General features: G+C 45.6%; 1 protein-coding gene and 1 long non-coding RNA gene across 2 annotated transcripts in view; both read right to left on the bottom strand.

Moving 5' to 3' along the window:
• LOC116953342 (cubilin-like) overlaps positions 1-22,238 on the bottom strand; it is a 584,401-nt gene that overhangs the window by 83,035 nt on the left and 479,128 nt on the right. The window lies entirely within an intron of this gene.
• On the bottom strand, positions 5,377-16,961 carry LOC142931221 (uncharacterized). The gene is made up of 5 exons (XR_012947228.1): positions 16,482-16,961; positions 10,505-10,588; positions 9,812-9,949; positions 9,362-9,475; positions 5,377-6,514 (listed from the first exon to the last, which is right to left on the bottom strand). It is a non-coding gene; the product is annotated as an uncharacterized LOC142931221 (long non-coding RNA).

Here is a 22,238-nt window from a genome sequence, read left to right as displayed (position 1 = left end):
GTTAAATGCATTTCAGCACACATAATGCATGCGTTTAGTCACACGCGTAAGAATCATTTGATTTCGGGTTGAATAGCTCATATACCATGTGTGACAACCCGCAGCTATGAGAGATTACAGCACTCGAAATCATAAAAATATCGTCATAAATCATCAAACTCATTGAGTTGTCGGTGGAAGCCGGGATTCATTTAAAGAATCAATTGACTTTTTCATGTAATTTTCATCATTTCGCTTTTATTGCTTCCCATTATTCACATCTCATTTTTACCATTTTCTTTGATCCATTTTCCAAATTGCTGCCATCTTGCTGCCATCTTTCTCCCGAGGAACAAAAATGAAACAGCATAGAAATGATTGTAAATCCAATACTTTACATGTGATTGGTGACCGGGGTCACTGTGGAAAATTAAGCATATCCTGGTCTCTTGAGTTCTCTTTCACCTGGTTGCACAACATGCATTAGAATTATGACACACACACAGACATGATCACGCTAACGAGGTAAGGTGATCCACATGGGAGGGGGCCGGCGTGCCGGCAGACAGCTGATCGGTGTCGCCGCTTTGCCCGTGTTGCAGGCCATCGTCTTGATGCGCCCAGTCCTGGGCCCACCATCTCCGCTCGCTGCGGATCTAACGAAGGACGCCCGGCGGCTGATCGAGGTGAGGAGGCCATGCGTACAGCCGACACGCGGCTGCTATGCTCTCACCGCAGTTCCGTGTGGATGTGTTGGTATTTGTAATTGTGTGTTTTGGTACATCAGATTGTATGTTAGTATATCAGATTGTTTGTGTTGGTACATCAGAATGTGTTGGTACACCAGATTGTACATGTTAGTACATCAGAAGTTATCATCACATCTATCATTACTCTCAACACCATCATCCTCACCATTGGCATCAACTTCATTACCACCAGCACCACCACTCACATCATCATAATCACCTTCATTACCATAATTGTTTGTTACCAACAGGAAGAAGCTGATTTGCCAGAGCCGCCCACATCCATGTCCATGATGGTGCCCAAAGTCACGGCACCCTCTTCTCAGCCTCCGACTGCGCAGCCTCCCAAAGCTCAGCCTCTCATCGCTGTGCCACCCACCGCTGTGCCACCCACAACTCTGCCATCCAAGGATCGGCTTGCCACTGCTCAGCTTCTCAAAGTTGTGCCACCCACACCTCTGCCACCCACGCCTATGCCTCCCACAGCTGAGCGACCCAGAGCTCTGCCACCCACGGCTCGACCTCAGAAGGCTCAGCCTTGCGAAGATCGGCCTCCCATGGCTCTGCCACGCACACCTCTGCCACCCACAGCTCAGCCTCCCACCACTCTGCCACCCACTGCTCAGCGTCCCACCACTCTGCCACCCAAGGCTCAGCCTCCCACCACTCTGCCACCTACAGCTCAGCCTCCCACAACTCGACCACCCACACCTCTGCCACCAAAGGCTCAGCCTCCCACCGCTCTGCCAACCACACCTCTGCCACTCAAGGCTCAGCCTCCCACAGCTATGCCACCCACCCCTCTGCCGCCCACCTCAGCCGACATTCAAGGCCTCATCACGAACTTTCTCAAGGAGTAAGGAGCCTTCCAATTCCCCGCACTCACTCACAAAGACACTAGGGTATCCCATCCTATGCTTTTATGTAATATTTCATCGTCATCACCAGGAATTATCAATGCACTGCTGGGTAAATGCTTCCCCAATCCATTACTATATGACTGCCCTGCAATGGAATAACCTACCTACAATCTATAGACAAGCTCATTTATTCACTCCAACTCCTGGATGGCCTTGCCCTTAGGCACGTTCCCTCCCTTGGATGTCACTCAGTACTTAGTCTAGACTAATGGCCATTATTCCTTCTGCCAGTGTGTTCTGCTCAAGCCCACTTACTTTTCTTATCAGTTAGAATGGTTTCTTTACGCTGCATATGTTGTTTAAGCCACGTGTCTCTCATTATTACCGTTTTCCAGTTGGATTGCCTTCCTTCTACAGATTAGTCCCATTATCTTGATTCTATCATGAATTTATCATCTATATATATAAAAGGGAAATTTGTAAATATGTGTATGTTCGAAATGTTTAGCATACTTCCCAACATGCAACAAACTTGAAATTTGGAATGTGGGTAGCTTCCAGACTGTACATAATGCAGAAAGTAAAAACAAATAGACTCTTGTACATATTTTTTTTGGGGGGGGGGGGGCGCAATAATGGATATATTTTCCACGGCAAGTGAGCGGTGACATCACATCTGTGTGCCTGCTGACGTCACACATCCCCACCCCAACCCTCCGCTTATTAATCCAAGACAAGAATCCAAGTCTCGGGTGAAGCCGGGTAGTAAAGCTAGTTGTATATAAAAGTGCAGCCCTGAAATTCCTTGTGCATTCTACTCCACTAGAGGGAGCTGTAGAGAACCCTCTATCGTGTATTTGGCCTAGTCTTCCACAATAGCCGGACATAAGGGTAGGGAGTACCGACACGACCCCAACATTTCCAATTGAACTGTGGTAGACAGCTGGCTGGACATAGGTGGGGGGGATTCAATCAGTTTGCACCTTTGCTTCAACGTTCACTTCCAGGACATTACACTGGCAACCTCTGATTTGCAAGCCCAGAATAATAACCGTTACACCACTGCATCATCCCATTATTTATGCAACAATTCATTGCGACTCTGTTATGATCTCAAGCACGACCGTATACTTGCATCGTAAACAAAATAATTGAGTTGATATGAATCGATGGATCGCTACGCACTCAGTGATTAAAGTGTGTTGCATGTGCATTGGCAGGTACTACGGTCTTTATGATACCGCAGACCGCGAGGGTCTGCTCAAGAAGTATCATAAGTGTGTTGCATGTGCATTGGCAGGTACTACGGTCTTTATGATACCGCAGACCGCGAGGGTCTGCTCAAGAAGTATCATAAGGATGCCCTCATCACCATCTACACCCCCTCAGAGTGAGCTGACAAACACACACACACTCACAAACTGGCCAGCAAGGCTGTCAAATGAAAGGATGAATTGGTATTTGCCACAGACCGCTCTCGGGAGACCGTGTTACATTGTTTATCATCGGTACAGGCGGTTATAAGCATCAATGACAACTTCTATAGCGTCATCAAAGAGCAGGCAATTTAAAGTGCGCTGAAATGTGTAGAAGTTTTTTTTTCACATAGCCGCAAGCAGCCAATCAGAAGCTTGCTATAAATGCTTCGAAATGAAATATGGCTACTAAAACTGGAATTAAATCATCAGTTTCCGCAACGATACCAGAAGAAACGCTTTGCAAAAACACGGATATTAATGCACACTTGTGGATGTGAGTGTAGCCACTCTGTTTCCTAACACTCCGGATCTCGTTTCTACCTCCAGGAGCAGCCTGGGAGAGGAGAATACTGACAAGCCGACCTCGGAAGATTCACGTGAGTGTTGGTCACGAGCGATGTTTGCAGATCCGTGCGTCACTGTGTCACCGCTCATGTCATTCTGTCACCGTGCGCCATGCAGTTTTTTTCTCCTTGCTCCGCACCTCCGATTAGCACAGTTGACTACGTACAGTGCAAAAGATTAACATGCACATATCTGTCGCCACTCGCATCACCACAGTTTTGTTGCCCTCCTGCTCCCTCATCCCACAGCACAGCTCAAGTGCGAGCGGCTGACGGCGGAGGACTTCATCAAAGAGCTGACGCACAAGCATCACGATATGTCCTCCTTCACCACCACCGTCAGCCGTGGCACGGTGAGCTGTGGCCTTGCATCAAAACGCCCTCATTGGCATAGCCGCTGGCTCTGCTTAAACACAAATTACTGAGCTTATGCGGCCTGAGTTACAAACCTTTCCTGTGCACAAGCCCTCAATTTACGCTTCGAATTTTTACAATAATTATTATGACTTATTCTTTGATACCCTTATGTCTACGTAAATGTCCACCTTTCACTTGCTCCAATATTAAACGTGAATTATTACGTGAAACTTAACTCTGAAGAGAGATTAAAGCCATCTTCTTCGCCTTACATTATCCCTAGCCTTGACACTCGATCCCATTATGATCCCTAGCAACATATATCTCTCTCTCAAACCTTGACACTAACACAAGCCAAGACTCACACTTACTCTAGCCACAGCACTAACCCTGGCCGAGACCCCAACCCTGCAGTCTCCACCTCTTGGGTTGCTTAAAAATGATGGGCGGTCGTGTTTACTTGTGACTCTCACTTTACAGGATACCCAGGTCAACTTCACCGTGCACGGCTTTTTCAAAGAGAGTGAGTATTTGCATAGTCACATTCACCATCAGCTTCGTCATCAGCAGTAGCATCATTAACAGCATCACTAACATTGCATTTAACTACACCAGGTGCATTCTGCACTGCATGCCATAAGCACCACCTCACCATTCTAATTGATCCTGCCATGCGGTTTATGTTAATGGCGTGGCTCTCTCTTTATGCCCGTGCACCTTTGTCGTGTGTGTCGATCCTCAGCCAAGAATTGCCAAGAGTCGAAGATGTTTTGGCGGGTGGTGCAATTGGTGCCAACCATGGACGGCAGGTGAGTCACTTGCACCATGACCCAACACATCATAACAACCGCCGTTCGCCACTAAGTGGCAGTGGTGTCACCACGGCGCTTGTGCCAGCCTATGTGCATGTTGAGGCCACGCGAAGTGTCGAACGCCCACTGGCAGGAGGTCATGGGGCAGACCCAAGTGCTACGGGTCGACTGAGATGGCTGGCCAATGCACCACCTACTATGCCAACTTGCTGTGCTTTGGCCACCCAGCGCTCCGCTCGTTGTTTTGAGCGTCACTCCTCTGCCCCATTGTTGTTGGAGGGCGACTGCCTCAAACTACCCAGTAGCATTCTTAACGAGCCTCCTCCACAGAGGCCCATTTTAACACGGCGGGTACCAGTCATCGGCAAGTCCACTCAGGACCACATCCTCTTGTACCACATCACTCCATCTCTTCTCTAGCCCATTCCGCGCCCGTTTAGCCCCCTTTATCCAGCCGAACAAAAGCTGTTTAGGCATGCGGTGGTTGGGCATACAGGCTACATGACACATCATAAACACACCGCCACAAACACACACCATGTTTTCGCACACAGACAATACACGCTTTCCTGCTTCCCTTTCCTCTGCTCCCTCTCCCATTCCTTTGCTTCTTCCTTAACGAGGTTGCATACTCTTGATTTTCCAGAAGGCAGTACAGCAAGTGTGGACTAATCTCCATCTTGTCTTCTGTATGGGATAGAGTGTTGACCCCTTGCCCATGTGTTTCCTTCATAGCTTGCTGTTTAACTAAGTAATGTGTTATTATTTTTAATGACCTGCTTGTGTTGACACCCGGCAGGCCATCTGTCGCGAGTGAGCGGATGTTCATCCGCGAAGCTCTTGCAAGTGAGATGCCCCCTGCATTCGCCTCAACATCAGCGACGTCCAGCAGCTGCCCGCTTACTGCGCTCACCTCTTCCCAGCAGGAGATAGTCAATTCATTCGCAGAAAAATCCCACATGACGCCGGAGTGGTCGCAAAGGTGGGCGAGAGCACATGGGAACTGTCTTACAGCCACACACATGTGCACACACGCATGATGTCATGCTTCATTGCAAGAGTAATGAGACACAGCCCAGCAGGAGCCATTTATTCTGCCAAACCCTTATAGGGGCACCAGGGTCTTTGGACTCGGACTGTTATTTCCTTCCCGCCCCTTCATTCCCCCTACCCCTTTGTCCACAGACAGAGGAAAGCATCATTCATTTTGTAAAGATTATTAAGGAGACAATGTATGCTTGAGGTGGCTTACTCCGGTCCCGAGTTTAAACGATAATTTTTGGTACGTTTCGACAAATTTTGTACAAACACATGGCCATAAAGTCGACTCGAGTGAGGGGAGACTTGACGGTGCGTCTCTGCTGCGTTGACCCCGTGACGGCGCTATTCCAAGCATGCGGCTCCCATTGAGAAGCGAGCCAAACGGCACTTTGTAATGGGGCTGCACGGTCGATTCTCACCGGGAGCTGGCATGAACCCGTTTCAGGTGGCCATAGGAATCTGGTCCACAGCCCAGGCACTAGACTTGCAAGCTGGACTGTGGAAAAAAGGCACTGACGTTCTTTTTGCCTCCTGTCCGCGCTCGCCTCCACAGATGCCTGGAGCGGAACAATTGGGATTTCTCCAAAGCGGCTGACGACTTCATCCACCTCTACGTGAGTACCGTGCCGCCCACAATCCTGACCGACACACGTAATCGCAACTGCACCGGCGTGTTCACGTTTTGGCGACCGTCGCTAATGATGCCGCTTGTCTCCCTCTCAACTCTGTTCCCTCCTCTCCTCATTCCCTCATTGCAATCGCTGCTCCGGTTTTGGCTGCGGCTCCTGCACGGTCGCCAATCGTCGTTCCCGTCGTCAGGAAGCAGGGAAGATTCCGGGGCAGGCGTTTCGGTGATCAGGCGTCATCCAGAACCAGCGCCCCACCAAATGGACCCTGACCACAACATTTATTTTTGTATCAAAACCGTGATTTTCTGTATTGTAAATGTAAATACATATTCATTATATTATACATTTTGGCTGTCGTTGTGACATTTTTTTTTAAAGCATTCTTGTTTGGTGACTGATTTAAATTGTGTATCTCTCCGGATAGCGGTGTACTCAGTACAGACCGCTCGCTTAGCGCTCACTTAAAGAATAAGTTTCCAACACCCTTATTTCTTAAGTATGAGGGCTTCATTGGGGTATTGGTAAAAGTGATAATACAGATTGTAACCATTTTATAAGAATTTATGATAACATCAGTACAATGTCCTGTACTTCATTTTAAGGCTGAGTCTGCCTCGTGAAGGCCCAAGACCCGTTAAAATATGCACCACTGTTATTTGTATTAAGTGGGCATTGAACTCCGTTTACCAGGTTCACAGGAGAGTGCACTAACCACTGTGCCACCGGCAGGGGCGGAGCCAGGATTTTGACTTTGGAGGGGCTGATTTAAATATTCTGAGATATCCAGTGTATGTTTTCCAATGGGCGCCACAAATGTATAAAACAAATATTATTGGATTTGAACGCGGAATTTATTAATAGGTCAGAGCCGCTGATGTGGCTAATAAGTTCGATAAGTTTGACAGGCTGCCGCTCAAGCAGCCTGCAGGGCAGCACAAGGTGGCAGCCAGCATTTTGCAGCAGCCGGATATCCGGTTATCCCGATTACCGACTTTCTCAAAATTTTAGGGGGGGCTCAGCCCCCCCCCCAGCCCCTCTGTGGCTCCGTGCCCCCCCAGCCCCCCCTGTGGCTCCACCCCTGCCCACCGGTCCCCATGAAGTTATTCCTCAACAACAGCAGCCACTGCTCACCACTAAGTGGTGGTGATGTCACCACAGCGCCTGCACTATGAAAGGCGTACTTTGAGGCCACGTATAGTGTCGAAGACTCACTGTTAGGTAAAGGAACAGATCCAGGTGCCATGGGTTGACTAAATGAGATGACTGACAAATGCACCACCTGTGCCCCTTACTCTCCCAACTTGCTGCACTGTGCTCGCGGTTGTAAGCATCGCTCCTCTGCCATCCGTTGTTGGTGGAGGCTGACTGCCTACAACTCCCCAGAAGCGTCTTTCATGAACCTCCTCTACAGAGGTCGGTCTTGACACCGCTAATACCGGTCATCAGCAAGTCCAATCTACTCCATATCCTTCTGTACCACCTCAGTCCATCTCTTATCTGGCCTGTGCCACACCCATTTAGCCGCCCCCTCTATCTGACTAACAAGAAATTGCTTGGGCATGCAGTGGCTTGGCATGCAGGCTACATGACCCCACTCAAGTCATCATCCACTCACACACACTCACAAAGACAAAGATCCCACGCAAAGCCTTAACAGACTTTTGGGGAAAGTGTTGGAAGCGAGCACACACTCACCCAATCGCCAACACTCACATCGCATTCAGTTGGCTGACCAAACGATTACGTAAGGTGGGTGTCATTGTGCCAGAGGGCGACATGATATCTGTGAACAATTAACATGTGTAACTACATAGCCATTACCCACGTGCATCACGTAAGGAGGTGTGTTCCCTGGTTAGTCTGCCCCTGGTAATGGTTTAGTTTTAATAGTTTTAGATGCAAGGATTGGACCAACAATCTCGCAAGTCCTGAAATTTACTTTTTTAACATGAGATTATTTAGGAATACATTTGTGATTATTAAAGGGTTTATTGGTTACTCAGGAGCTATTATTAGGTTACTATTCAGATGCCAAATTAAGACTTCATCAGGAAGAACATGTACATTTAATTCTCATTATGTCCCATGGTGTAAACAATTGCAGCCTCCAACTCTGATTATGGTCTCTCTATGTGGTATGAAGAAGGGTCATTGCCTGAAACGTTGCCTATCATATATTTTTCTAGGCCAGTGTTATGGACGACTGTGGAGTTTTTCATAATTGAGTGACTGTGTGGTCATGTCAGGTTACTGGGTGATTGTGTGATTGAGTCGGTCAGTAATTTAATGCATGTGAGGTGGATGGGTTTTTGGAGAAGTGAGCGATTGATGGAACGGTATGAGTGAGTGAAATAATACATAACTGAATGAGTATGGAAGTGTTTGAATAAGTAGGTAGTGAGTGTTGTGCATGAGTTTGTTAAGAAAGAGACAAATAAGCAATGCGCTAAATTAATGAGTGAGGTGATGGAGTAAACACGAGTGATTTAGTGAGTTGGTCGATAAGCAGTTGGGTGATTAGATGAATAGGATGAGTGGGCAATTGAGAGAGTGGATGAGTGAGTGCGTGAGTGAAGGAACGAATCAGTGAACTGCTGAGTGAATGGGCAAATGAGTGAGTAGGGTGAGCATGTGAATGAGTTTTCCTCACTGAGTGTTCATTTGTAGTGGAATCTTTGCTCCCAGACTCACATTAAAGGCCTGAGAACGAGGAAGTGGACATACTGAGACAGGCAGAGACACGGGGAGGAGAGAGGAGAAGGATTACTCGAGGCAGGGATGGAGGGAGACAAGAGGGTGAGAATGAAGAGACGCAGTGATGAGAGGACACAGTGAGAAGAGAAGAGAAAGACACAGGGGGGACAGGGGATGAAAGGGCAGACAAGTGGAGACACGGGCTGGAGGGAGACATGGGGAAGAGGAGGGATACAAGAGAAGGAAGGAATCGGGGAGGAGGGAGACATCGGGGTATGGAGGCACAGGGAGGTAGATGGATGCAAGGAAGATTTTATTTATAATCACGTAATAAAGCAATGCTATAGGTGAATACAGTCAGATCTGTGTGTGTGTATATAACACAGTTGAGAGTCAGGTGATGTGCGAATGTCTGTACCTCATATTTTCTAAGTCCTGGGCCCGGGGTTGATCGCTCAGGAAAGCTGTTCTCATGGGACACCAGCAGTCAAGCGAGGGCAAGCCTGAGGCCTAGGTTCATAATGGCCAGGGCCTGGGTAAATGGTCAGAGGTGGTCAATATCATGCGATAATAAATATACCATTAAAAGTTCACGAGAAAAAAATAGTAAGTCGGTGTATGAGTGGGTATTGAGTATGTGATTGAGTGCTTGTGTCAATGAGTTATTATTCAGTGGGTTTATGAGTGGATAAGTGGGTTATGGAGTGGGTAGGTGGGTAAGCAAGCCATTGACTGATTGAGCGAGGGCGTGAGTAGGTCGTTGAGCCAGTGACTGAATTAGTAATTAAATGCGTTAGTGAGCAAGCAAGTGCATGAGTGTGCGGGTGTGTGAATGAAACGAGTTGGTGACTCGTAAGTGAATTCCCACCTGGAGTGCCCTGCTGTCTGGGCACTGGAGACCTGTATAGCAGTGCGCTGGGCAAAGGCGTTGAAGTCCGAGTACGATGGGGTGCCCGTTTTTTTGTCCTCACCACCTCACATCATAGTAACCAGGGCCAGGGATGTCCTGCGAGGGGAGGTGGAAAGATGTTTTGGAGATGCCAACACTTCAAACACTCACACGACTACCCCTAAAATAGTCGTAGCTCTACCCTCCATGGGTGTCAGGGAAGCAACATTTTAACTACCTCGCCTGGTATACAGGAGGTCGTGGATTCGTTCCCGACCTTGACATCTGTATATTTGGAGTTTGCGCATGTTTTTCCAATAGTCATGTGGATTTTCTCGGGGTCCTCCAGTTTTCCCTCCACATATAGAAACATGTGTTTAGAGTATTAGGCTGCTATAAATTTCCACGTGAAAATCCACTTCGTTGAGCTATCATTTGTGGTCACTTCTGAAAAAGATCGGAAAAGATCTGTATATCTCAGTGAGCCTTACCTGGCAAAATAACAAGTTTAGTTTATTTTTAGCTGAACCCCTACCTTCTAAGTCCTAGGAGATACTGTTTGTATTTAAAGACAAATTAATACAAATCTTAACCGATAATGCTACCACTACACTTACCCCTAACACTAGCCATTCCTCTAGCACCAGCCCCATGACTCTAACCCCAACTCACCCGGTTCAATGTCAAAAGTCGTGGAGATTTGGACAGAAAAACGGAGCAAGCGCCATTGTGAGTTCCCGAGTCAAGTACAGACACCTACACGGACACCGAGACACGAGGGGGAGACAAGGAAATAGACATGAAACATTCAGTGTAGACTTACAGTGAGGGAAAAAAGTATTTGATCCCCTGCTGATTTTGTACGTTTGGCCACTGACAAAGAAATTATCAGTCGATAATTTTAATGGTAGGTTTATTTGAACAGTGAGAGACAGAATAACTGGGAGATTAGCATGATGTTAGTGTGAGGGATTAGCATGTTACTGGTCACGGAAGTAGCAATGTTAAAGTCAGAGTTTACATATCAACAGAGGCATTTAGTATATTGACGCTCAAGAATTGCAACTACCCAACTATCATACAATAAGCCGATGTGAAAGAATTAAGTATAAACTACATCAATAAAATAAATGTACTCAATATATTCTTCAATAAGTTGTACTATTAACATAAAGTAACAGGGTATACACTATACTATATAATGAATACCATATAGTAAACTGATAAAAATAACTAAAATATAAACTACATCAATGTTATCAATACACTCAATATACTCTCCAATCAGCTGATCTACTAACAATAAGTCGTTATACATTACAATTCTATGTCGAAAAACAGTGGCGGTTTCTTTTTTCTTTTCAACGTTAGCACCACGGAAAGCGACGAGCTTTGTTCAGACGGACGAGTCCATCTATGCTCGGAACGGAGGAGGGGGGAGAGAGAGAAACAGCTACGATGCGCTGCTCTGTCCTGTGTTGAGTTACAACTATGCTATAAACTAGACTAATATACATTACAATATTATAACTTCAAATCTTAACTACATTGTATAATATCGTATACACAGCCCAATGTAAGCTCGAACATGCATTATATTGATATGTCTCCAACTAAACTTTTTTCTACATTACACGACTATACACCGTAATATACACTGCCATAGACAAACCCCACCCTTCAATTATACAATGCGTTACTATACACTACCCAATACTTTAGACTATAAAATATTAGACTTGTAATATTACACTATGTATTATTCTACCAACCCTACTGTATACCACACTGCTGTATATTCACTATACAATTACGATACTATATATTGCCTTATGAATTATGTTAAACATTACACTGTTATACTATTTATTATTATACAACATGCAATAAACCATACCATTGACCGTCGTGTGAAAGGTATTAAGAGGCAGTGCCAGCGAATGGACTGCGGTCTGAAAGTCACCGTAAAATACAATCAATCAAGAACCGAAATGGTTTATAACGTCTTTCCAATAGTTAGTAAGCCAGAATCCATCTTCTCGGTTGAAATTGTCTCTGTGTTTGTATATGTGGATGGCCTCATGAACGAATCTCTCATGGTAGCCGGATGGCTTGCAGAGAACCTCCGTCTTGGAGAAGTCAATGTCATGTGAGCCCACTGAATTGTAACAGTGATCTGCCACGGCTGAGGTGTTCCTCCTACCGTGTTTCAAGTCTGCCTTATGTTCACGGATGCGGTCCGAGATATGTCGTTTGGTTTCTCCAATGTAGCTGCTACCACAGAGGCAACTTAGTTTGTAGACGCCCGGGTACTGTATGTCTGGAATCACACCAGGTGTGAAAACCAGTGGTTTTCACACCTGATGATGATTGCTTGTGTTGCAGTCGAAACGTCGTGATAATTTTATTGTTTAAAATTTTCATTATTTTATTGTTTTCCTTCTAGGTGGCTTTACCGAAAGAACCAAGAATATAAATCCCTGCAGTCACGAAAGCTTTAAATAAAAAAATAACACGTATGTTAACTTAACCTGTTTCTTTCCCAGACCTGAACGAAATTATGACTATGTGACGTGTACAATGGACCTTAAAGAGATTACCCCCAATTGGGTAGATTTACTGGCTTCACTATGCCCCAAGCCCTGACTTCAACTGGAAGCGACTTGTACGTCACATTCACGTCTGACGGCAGCGTCGTATTCAGAGGGTTCAGTGCATATTATGAGAGTAAGTGCAACTTCAGTTTTTCAGTGGCCGTACGTCCTCGTGTCGTTTACCTGTTTAACATTTGTACACCTACACAACTGGTCACCGAGGACGTTGATTTGAGACGTGTAAGTGAATCAATGGGTTTTTGAGAATTGAGAGAAAAGTGCTATGAATGCAGTGAGATAAGTGAAGACAGATAGCCAGTAGAGATAACGGAGTAGATGTGGACAAAGGAATGAGATGTAGTGAAACGAAATAAAAATAATTAGATATATTTAAGATGATAGAAGATAGACAAGCTTTAGCAAAGTATTAAGATTTGCAAAATACACAGATAAGAGATATCGATGTCACCTACTACCCTTTTGTGACCCCTAAGTACCCTCTATCACGGTCACTCAATACTCAACCCTAGCATGCCGCTGCCATCTGAATAATTATATTTTGTCACCATTTTTAAACTATGTTAAGCACCTTGAGTGAGAGCTCCCGATCAATATAAAATAAGACAGGTCGAGTAAGATGATAGCTTATATTTACGTTTTAGAAGACGTGTAAAAGAAATAGATCGCATCCTTTCAGAAGGATGCTATGAAAGACATGGGAGAGAGACATAGAGTAGTCAGTTCTCCTAAAACGCCGCGTGTTTTCTTAACGCGAATTGGGTATAACGCGATTGAGTGAACATAAATGCGTCGTGCGAGTAGGAATAAGCGGTCGTACGGCTGCCTCGATGTAGCATCACACAAGGTGGGATGCTGCTGGATGCTTTTAGATGCTACCCACGCGCCTCAGTCTTTGTTCAGCCTGCATACACATCTCACGTGGTATCGCGGACTGTGCTTAACTCCATAACGTGGTGGACTTCAGGAACGCAACTACTACAGCATTCTAGAACAGTCCGTATAATCATTATGAATGCATATCGCTCAAAAATGTAAGTTGGTAGAATAACTCCCATTGCATACCGCCCGGGTATATTTAAAAAAAACAACGCCTGGTCATTAAAAGAGGCCACCACATGGCTCAGAAGTCAGAGCGCTGAGCTGACACTGATGAGATCCTCAGTGGGAATCCAGGCGGCCGGCCATGATGGAGCCGCGTTCCCAGGTGTAGTGAGTTGGTGGTCTCAGCCCAGTCGCCAATGACCAAACAAAAACCATCACATTCAATGTGACTTCTCTCTCGGGTTTGGCTTTGAGAATTTTAAATTATCAGGGCAGGTGGGAAAATACTTCTCCCCCACCCCTATAGTTTGGAAAATGAATGTGTGTCACAGATGTAGTTCTGTGATAGCTGCTTCTGCAGACTGTTTTTGAATATTGAGGACTTTAAGAATGGATTCTTCATCTCTAGAAGGTAACGCTGATCGCACAATCAGGATATAATTGAGGGGAAAATAATATAATTAAAATATCTATTGTATTCATGTACGTTACCGTGTCATACTGTCATTATATAGGTAGTCAAGTTCAGTATATACTGAACATTTAACAAAGATGTATTGTACATCGATGTTTGCATTCAAGGACTGATGTCTCAAAGTCATCTCTGTGTACTGTAATCCTTTTGACAGACATTGGGTTTGCAGGCTGACTGGCTGAATGAACAGCTTTTATGACCTGGGCTACGCAACAAATATGTTCTGCACTGTGGACATTACAGTTCCCATTGGCTCTTTTGTCAAGCTGCAATTTAACTACTTAAAGTGAGTAACACACAATTGTGCTATGAAAAATTGATATTAATAATTATTTTTAAAGGCCTGATTCCTGTAGAGTTACATTCCACACGTTCGCGACATTGTTGCGCGCTACAAGTTGCACAAAATAAATTCTGCCCGATTCACCGTGACAGTTTTATTTTGGCTCGATTCCCACCATTTAGAATGGGTAAAGCCCTATCCTACGAACAACAGCAAAAAACACTGCGCACTCCATTAACATCTAGTGGCGTTTGAAGCAGAATGGAGGCGCTCGTTATCAGCAGCACGCTCGTTCCCTCGGTGGACACACTGACCATTCGAGCTCCATCACATGGGTCCGCTGGGTCTAGTGTTACATATTTGGAGTATTCGTGTTCTCCCCGTGTTCGCGTGGGAATTTTCTCCGGGTCCCCCGGTTTTTCCCTCCACATTTATAAACATGGGTTTAGAGTATGAAACTACGAACAATTTTTTTTAGTTTACTAGATAACACCCACAGAGCTATATAGCTCTCTTTCAGAAGCGACCGGGCCACAAATTATAGCTCAACGAAATGGCTTATCATGTGGAAATTGAGAGCAGCTAAATACTCTGAACACGTTGATTGTAAAATGTGGAGGGAAAAACTGGAGGACCCGGAGAAAAATCCACACGACCACGGCGAGAACATGCAAACTCGAGATATACAGGTGTGAGGGTCGGGATCGAACCCACGTTCTCCTGAATACCAGGCGAGGGAGTTAAAGGAAGTTAACATCTCACCACCGTGATGCACCAGTATTTTGCTGGTATAAATTTCCACATCACAAGCCACTTCTTTGAGCTTTAATGTGTGGCCAGGTCGTTTCTTAAAAAGAGTGATATAGCTTAGTGGGCCTTACTTGGTAAAATAAATTTTATTTTAGTTTAATGTGGGGAGTGATGGCACAGTGCTTCGTGCATCGCACTCTGAACCCTGCGACGTGTTCATGATTCCTGGCGACAGCACAGGTGAGTGTGCTGAGATGGCCAGGAGAAGACGGTAGAGAAATGGGTTCTTGAATCTGTGTGGACATTTGAGTGTAATTGGCTCAAAGTGTTGCCTGTGGCTACTGGGGCACCACAGCGACGAGATGTGAACTACCTCACCTGGTATACAGAAGCACATGGGTTCCATCTCAACCCTGATGCCTGCTGTATATTTGGAGTTTGCATGTTCTCCCTGTGGTCGTGTGGATTTTTTTCCACATCTTCCAGTTTTTTTCCTGCACATTTAGTAACATGCGTTTAAGATGATTTGGCCGCTATAAATTTCTACATAAGCCACTTCATTGAGCTATCATTTATGGCCAGGTTGCTTCTGAGAAAGCGCTATATATCTCAGTGGGCCTAATGTGGTAAAACAAAAATATTTAACAGAAAAAGTTTCTTCCCATATATGAAACACGCTTCAAAATAAGTCTTAGGAGTAAGTGTGGCTTTCTCAGGAACACTTCCCGTTCTGCATTTCTTCATCTTCCTCATCGTCTTCATAAGCAGCGGAACCAAAATTAGCATCAGGAACAGCCATATGGTTATCATCATAATATGCAACAGTAGCACTCTTTAATCATCATCAGTACCCATTTATCATAATCCAATTAATTCGGCATCATCATTATTATTATGACAATTTTCCATCACCACTGTCAAAATTATGTTCACGTTCGATCATGATTTACATTGTCTGCCATAGATTGGCGCTCGCAGTAGACACAAGTTAATTTCAACCACGGCCTAAATTCCACCCACAGCGTTGACATTCCCCTCTCACCGCTCGTTTGAGCAAGGAAACACCACGTCACTTTACACACACCCCCCGAAATCACCCCAAAGAAAATTACAAACATCCCCCCTAATAGCCTTAACAGACTGTTGGGACAAGTGCTGTTAGTGAGCACCTATGAAGGCCAGCACAGCACACGAGGTGGTGGGTGGTCAACACCACACCTCCGGCCCCCTTTGTCTCCCCAGTGGCCATGTTTACAAATCGCACGAGGTGCTCATTTGAGGCTGAGTCGACCTAGGGGAGCCCCAGGACGGGTTCAGCACACTAACCACTACGCTTCCGTTCCCCATACACACGGATGGGGAGCACTCCCACGTTGCGTCAAAACTTTTGTACAGGCCCAAAGTGACGGCACTCGCCATTGTCTGTATTTTATGATGAACCGTTGGTGACGACAAAAGACGTTGTGTACACGGTTTGTCTCTTACCTCTCACCCCAATGAAGGCTACCGGGGAGCGAGCTGTGTGGCAACAGCTCCCTGGCCGTGTTCGACGGCGGCGCCCAGCAGCGGGGACATTCGCTGGGCAGATTCTGCGGCCAAGCTCTGCCGCCGGGCGTGCGCTCCCTCTCCAACAACGTGACGCTCGTGTTTCAAGTCTCGGACAACTTCATGCAAGGTACCCTTGTTTTGTACGCGTTTGTGTACGTGCATACGTACGCACGCTGCACTTCTTTCGCAGCCGGCCATTGCTGATGGGAGGCGCCGGGTCAAAGGAGAGTTTGCAGAAACGTTTGCTGCGTGTTGATGGCAGACGCTCACATTGGTAAGGGGGCATCTCTTTTAACCCATACTGGAGCAATCATATTGAATAATTCTTGCGTATTACCTTCATAAACTGGAAAATTTAATTGCGTTCTCATTATGTTTTTGAACTTCTTCTCACACGAGCTTATCCTAACCGTAACCTGCCTGATCTTATTTTGCACTGTGTTGTATATGTCGGGTATGAAAATTTTGATGAAAATAATAAAAATTAAATAAAATTTGAAGTTTACGTTATTATCTGATGCACATAATTGATGTAATTATTGATGTAATTATGTGCATACATTATGCTAATTCGTGATATAAATGTTTTTCTTTTTGCGAGTGGGTGTGATTATGCTAATGCGAGCCGTTATGATAATCAGGCCCCGCCTCACTGACGAGGGTCGGATTATCAATCGGGATCATACAATTAGTCGTATGAGGTTATGCCAGTGTGATGCAAGCATGCCAGAGTAACTCGCTCGTTGTCTATAGTGAGGGAAAAAAGTATTTGATCCCCTACTGATTTTGTATGTTTGCCCACTGACAAAGAAATTATCTGTCTATAATTTTAATGGTAGGATTATTTGAACAGTGAGAGACAGAATAACAACAAGAAAATCCAGAAAAACGCATGTCAAAAATGTTATAAATTGATTTGCATTTTAATGATGGAAATAAGTATTTGACCCCCTCTCAATCAGAAAGATTTCTGGCTCCCAGGTGTCTTTTATACAGGTAACAAGCTGAGATTAGGAGCACACTCTTAAAGGGAGTGCTCCTAATCTCAGCTTGTTACCTGTAGAAAAGACACCTGTCCACAGAAGCAATCAATCAATCAGATTCTAAACTCTCCTCCATGGCCAAGACAAAAAAGAGCTCTCTAAGGATGTCAGGGACAAGATTGTAGACCTACACAAGGCTGGAATGGGCTACAAGACCATTGCCAAGCAGCTTGGTGAGAAGGTGACAACAGTTGGTGCGATTATTCGCAAATGGAAGAAACACAAAAGATCTGTCAATCTCCCTCCGGCTGGGGCTCCATGCAAGATCTTACCTCGTGGAGTTGCAATGATCATGAGAACGGTGAGGAATCAGCCCAGAACTACACGTGAGGATCTTGTCAATGATCTCAAGGCAGCTGGGACCATAGTCACCAAGAAAACAATTGGTAACACACTACGCCGTGAAGGACTGAAATCCTGCAGCGCCCGCAAGGTCCCCCTGCTCAACGGACAACTGGGTGAAAGTGTTGTGGTCAGATGAGACCAAAATGGAGCTCTTTGGCATCAACTTAACTCGTCGTGTTTGGGGGAGGAGGAATACTGCCTATGACCCCAAGAACACCATCCCCACCATCAAACATGGAGGTGGAAACATTATGCTTTGGGGGTGTTTTTCTGCTAAGGGGACAGGACAACTTCACCGCATTAAAGGGACGATAGACGGGGCCATGTACCGTCAAATCTTGGGTGAGAACCTCCTTCCCTCAGCCAGGGCATTGAAAATGGGTCGTGGATGGGTATTCCAGCATGACAATGACCCAAAACACACGGCCAAGGCAACAAAGGAGTGACTCAAGAAGAAGCACATTAAGGTCCTGGAGTGGCCTAGCCAGTCTCCAGACCTTAATCCCATAGAAAATCTGTGGAGGGAGCTGAAGGTTCGAGTTGCCAAACGTCAGCCTCGAAACCTTAATGACTTGGAGAAGATCTGCAAGGAGGAGTGGGACAAAATCCCTCCTGGTGGCCAACTACAAGAAACGTCTGACCTCTGTGATTGCCAACAAGGGTTTTGCCACCAAGTACTAAGTCATGTTTTGCAGAGGGGTCAAATACTAATTTCCCTCATTAAAATGCAAATCAATTTATAACATTTTTGACATGCGTTTTTCAGGATTTTGTTGTTGTTATTCTGTCTTTCACTGTTCAAATAAACCTACTATTAAAATGATAGCCTGATCATTTCTTTGTCAGTGGGCAAACGTACAAATCAGCAGGGGATCAAATACTCCCTCACTGTAGGTTCGTATTAACGCTCGGTAATACAATTATTCTCGCAGTAACATTTACGGAGCATGTATTAGCGTGTTTATGTCAGGTCTCCAAATTAAGATCGCAACGCAGATTACAGTTCTTATAAATAAGATTATTACGCATGAATTCAGGAAAGAAACACGCAACCACTTCTGCGTTAATCAATTTTATTCTAAACGAAACCTTAACTTTACATGCGAACTCTCGAGCTTGGAATTTTCAACACAGCATCAACACAGTAAACATCAACGATTGCGTTGTTTCACTTTGGCAACTGCACATATGATTAATTCCACCGCATAACGCAAGCTTAATTGGTGATAGAGAGAGTCGTTAAAACATGCATGTGCTCTATTCTCAACAAAAACCTTAACACTCTAATATGCAAATTCTTGTACTTGAAATTGTCAGCACAGTACTACAGGCGATGTTCATTCATTGATCCATCTTTTCAACCCTCAAAAATCACGTTAATTGGGTAACGGAACAATTGATTATTTCCTCTGAGTACCACAAGCATACGGAAAATACGAATAAAAAGTCCTTAAAAGTTCATCCGACGATATTCATGAGAAAAGGCAGTCAAAACAATTATTATTCTCTAAGGCACAAATATGCGTAAATAGATTCATCGGCAAGATTATATAATGTAATAAATGGCTTGGAGTAAGGGCGTGCGATGGTGTGCGTGCTCTCCCACGAGATCCTTAACTTGGGCCGAACTTTAATTAATTTGTGGACAAGTTTGTCTGACAAGGAAACCGGTTTAAACGCTCAATTCCCCGTGAGCGTAGAGTTTCGTGGCGAAGGTTTCAAAGGCTTAATTTATATTGATGAATCTATTGGTAATTTATGCGATTGAAAGTACAAATTACAAAAAAATTAATGTACTTAAAACGACGTATTCTCATCACTCGGTGAGCCGCGACGCCTTCGCGGCCACTGATGGTTCACGTACTTGACGATTAGGCTTCTTAATGGTTCGTGTGTGTGTTGAGTGATATGAATTGGGTTGAGTGGACCAGTGTTCGGAATCAATTCTTTGCGTCAAGAAGACGCCAGGTGGTGTGGTGGCAGTGTGGGGCAGAGTGCATATCATACGAACAGCGGGGTTTTCTTCTTTCACGCGGTCGGCCAGAGTTCGGCCCCGCAGCAGGTGGACGAGTTGACACGGTGCGCTGTAGGCGCGATGATCCGTCGGCAGACGGCGCCCGCAGCTCGTCTGTTGCTGTTGGCGAAGGTGCTCGCCGTTGGCGTCGCTTGGTGGCGCTCTCTCTGGCGATGAGCACCCTCTGGTGGCTGATGCTGGGATTCTCGTCAGCTTAGCTATCACTGCAGTGACCTTTGAGTGTCAAGGTTCAGAGCGGAATGCTTTTCGAGCGATACTTCTTCTGATGGTGCTGCATTCGCACGGCGTAGCATGTCGCTAAACAGCGAGTCTCGCCATTCTGGGCGAGTTGTAGATTCTTCTGCGTCGTTGGTTGGCTGGTCTTCAGGTTGGTCGCCGTCTTCTTCCGCTGGCCGATGCTGAGCTGATCCGCTGGTCGCTGACTCTTTTGCTCACGGGCGGTTGGTCGGGCTCTTTCCGCTGCTGGATGATGAGCTGCGCCGCACGCGCTCTCTCCGTGGAGATGCGCACGATCACGCTCGCCGCTGGTTCGCTGGCACTCTTGCTCACAGGCGGCTGGTTGCGCTGCAGCTGGGAGCTGGCATTCGATGTAGAAATAAAAGTCTTTGAGCGATACTTCGTCTTTCAGCTCTGAACTCACGCTCGTTGATACATCGCTACTCGGCGAGCCTCGCCATCCTCAGTTGATCGCGGGGCCCCTTGGAGCCGGCCGCTCGCCGCCCTCTTCTGGCGCTCGCCGAGCTGTGCCTTGTTGAACTGTCGAGAGCTATTGTCGCTCACTCTCAAAACTTGAAAATTGTTTTTGCACACCTCTTACACAACTCTGATAGCTTAGTACGATACAGCTTATCGCAATCCTCGATTCTGCAGGCGACTCAAAACATCAGGATCAATGTGGAATAACTTTCAGCGATACTCTATCGGTCCATGCCGAACTCAGCACCTAACATCACCTCGCCCCTCTTCTCTGCGAGACACAGCACCCATTGCTAATGTCTCGAGGCCATGCCTCGGAGCTGGCTTGATGTCCTCTTCCGATCTGCCGTCTCGCTGCCCCTTGCCGAGCTTAAATGTGAAATTCTCTCTCCTCTCTCCGCGTCTCTTGCGAGAGAGAAAAAAACAGATGCCCACTCTGCGTTGTGGGGGGGGGGGGGGTGTAGTCCGTGTGTGTATCACTAAGTCCAGCGCAGTGTGTACAGATGGCCCCCGCGATAATAAATTTCCCTCGCTCTGGTGTTAAATTCCTGCTCTCCCACTCTGCGGAAGACAAAGGCGGCCGGGAGGCCCCTTCCTATGGAACACAGTCTATCTTGGCTGTGTAAGCCCGTCTCATTCCGCCTCATTCCTTCTCGATAACCCTTGGTGTAACATTGCATCATTATTATCTGTTTCTGTCCCCAAGATTTGTGATTTAACATTGTATTAACTTTTGCTCCTCGCCTGTATCCGAGGGTCTGGGCTATTATGTATGAGTTATTTATTTTATTTTATTCCTGATGTCCTGAGGTTAGAGAATTCGTTTTGACTTAAAAATAACTTTGACTGCCAGAACTATTCTTGAGGCTTCGGCCATTTAGTATCGAATTAATAAATGGGTAATGATTCACTGATGTAGATTGTGGCCTGGTTTTTAATTGGAGTGAGTGTGAGGATTGATAATGTTAGCTTATCCTTGTAGTTGAGTTCAGAACTTTAACCGTTGTTTTAATAGCAAAGAAGAGGACAATTGTTTAAACTCGCTTGTGCGCATGGCATCACAACTTAGCGGGCTGACGGAGGGGGGGGGGGTCCCTGAAGCCTGGAATTCCCCCTTCCCTTTTGGTGACCCCGGGCGGCTGTGTTACATCAAATAGGTGAATTGTCCTTTGGCAATCTGGAGATTTTTCAAATAGTCACTAACCTCCCTTTGCAACGTAGGGTGTTATTTATTTATTTGTTTATTTTCAATGGCCTTTTTACTATCTCCAGTTGCTGTCCCTTGTCGTAGCGGGAGTTATTTATTTATTTATAAATAAATACATAAATATTCAGGCATTTTTATTAATATCAATTTTGGAAAAGGCCTATAGATACAACAACTGTCAGCTGCCCTAATGTGTCAAATACCTGGCAAATGTTAGGTTGGGCAAACACACATGTGGCAAATGTTATGTTGGGCAAACAGGACGAATGATCAGCACGAGATGAAAAGAACATCAGAGAAATATTAAATACTCCCAAATACAACTGTCAGCAGTAGCAGAATACGCGTGCCAACAAGGACACTCAATT

Source organism: Petromyzon marinus, chromosome 51, assembly GCF_048934315.1.
Source record: "Petromyzon marinus isolate PM22_M1 ecotype Great Lakes invasive population chromosome 51, UKy_Petmar_22M1.pri1.0, whole genome shotgun sequence".
Taxonomy (NCBI): domain Eukaryota; kingdom Metazoa; phylum Chordata; class Hyperoartia; order Petromyzontiformes; family Petromyzontidae; genus Petromyzon; species Petromyzon marinus.
Note: the sequence above shows the minus strand (reverse complement) of the source record. Positions and strands in the feature narration are given on the sequence as shown.